We start from the raw sequence: 2196 nt of genomic DNA on the forward strand, positions 1-2196 counted from the left end.
GTCAAAGATCTGTCCTGTTATGCTAAATCCTCTACTTAAGGTCTATAAAATCTTCAGTGAAGGAATTGACCAAGGCTGGCATCTTCTCCCAGTGTTATCTGAGGAAGGATCTGCTTCCAACCTCACAAGCTGCTGATGAAATTCTTTTCTTTGTGTCTGTGCTTTGTGTAGCTCAGTTCTTTTTTTTTTTATTGAGAAAAGGAAAAAAAAACAAGTTTCCACCTCCTCCCAGCCTCCCATTTCCCTCCCCCTCCTCCCACCCTTCTCCCTGTCCCCCTATTCCTCTCCCCCTCCCTCTCCAGTCCAAAGAGCAGTCAGGGTGCCCTGCCCTATGGTAAGTCCAAGGTCCTCCCCCCTCCGTCCATATCTAGGAAGGTGAAAATCCAAACTGGCTAGGCTCCCACAAAGCCACCACATTAAGTAGGATCAAAACCCCTTGCCATTGTCCTGGCTTCTCTTCAGCCCTCATTGTTCGCCATGTTCAGAGATTCCGGTTTTATCCCATGCTTTTTCAGTCACAGTCCAGCTGGCCTTGGTGAGCTCCCAATAGATAAGCCCCACTGACTCAATGGGTGGGTGCACCCCTCGTGGTCCCGACTTCTTTGCTTATGTTCTCCCTCCTTCTGCTCCTCATTGGGACCTTGGGAGCTCAGTCCAGTGCTCCAGTATGGGTCTCTGTCTCTATCTCCATCCATCACCAAATGAAGGTTCTATGGTGATATGCAAGATATTCGTCAGTATTGCTCTAGGATAGTGTCATTTCAGGTTCCCTATCCTCAGCTGCCCAAGGAACTAACTGGGGACATCACCTTGGGCTCCTGGGAGCCACTCTAGATTCAAGTCTCTTGCCAACCCTAAGGTGGCTCCCTTAACTAAGAATTGTGCTTCCGTTATTTTATTATCTATTTGTCTATACATTTCATCTATCTAGTCACATATCTATATCAATCACAATATATTTATTTATCATCTATCTATAAAGGGAGTGACATTTTAAATTATATAGGAAAAAGTAACTTACATCATTACATTGAGCACCAAATTTATCAGAAAAATACTGATCTACTTGAGAATGTTTATGTGTTAAAAACTGTAATTAGTTTCCTTTGTATTTATCACATATTATGATTATTCAAGGGCATGGGATTGCATCATGGCCATAACCTTGATAATGGAACTTCTAACTTTATAACTAAAGCAATGGTATCAGCCTTGCTTTCAATGTGCTGTAGCCTTATTATTTTCTTTAAAGGTACCTCAAATCAATTTTCACAAAATTAAAAAAGAAGTTAAAAATTTTATAATAGTTTTTTAATTCTGTAAATTCATCTTTCAATGAAAAGCAGAGTTTTCATTTAAAGTAGAAAAAAATACTTAATAAAGGATGAATAACTGCAAAAAAGTGTTAGCTCTGAATTGCAGAGTTAAAGGTAGCATTTCATTTTGACTTAACAAAGTTCTCTCTGAAACAATGTTGGCTGGTTTTAGACACCTAGCCAAAAAGCAAAGAGTTAAAAACAGTGAAGAACTCTCCTCAGTGAATTTGTCAATATGTAGCACATTGACAAGATGCCAAGCTATTACACATCTCAGGAGACATTAAAATGAACTTCAGTTTTTATATGATAATTGGAGACTTCAGAACCTACTCTTCCATCAGTTAGCAAAGATAGATCTGTACAAAGATATGGTACCGCCGGGCAATGGTGGCGCACGTCTTTAATCCCAGCACTCGGGAGGCAGAGGCAGGCGGATCTCTGTGAGTTCGAGCCCAGCCTGGTCTACAGAGCTAGTTCCAGGACAGGCTCCAAAGCCACAGAGAAACCCTGTCTCGAAAAACCAAAAAAAAAAAAAAACACAAAGATATGGTACCAATTTTAGATAATTTTGCAGGTTAGTGCAGATATCCGGAGCATAAATGAGTTCAAGTGACAGAAAATTGTTGTAGGAAAATAATTAAGAAGTATATGGAAACTTTTTAATTATTTAGCTGTTGGGACCTTTGTCATATTTCCAAATATTATCAATTTCATCAAAATCTATGGAGAATAAATATAAACCCATAAAACCACTATAAAAAAAAAAGAATTGTGCTTCCGTGCTCCCCTATCCAACCTTCCTTTATCCCAATCATCCTTTTTCCCCAAGTTCCCCCATCCTCCCCTTCTCCCTTTTCTCTCCCCATCTCCCCTTACC

This window comes from Microtus ochrogaster, chromosome X (genome assembly GCF_000317375.1).
Source record: "Microtus ochrogaster isolate Prairie Vole_2 chromosome X, MicOch1.0, whole genome shotgun sequence".
Classification (NCBI taxonomy): domain Eukaryota; kingdom Metazoa; phylum Chordata; class Mammalia; order Rodentia; family Cricetidae; genus Microtus; species Microtus ochrogaster.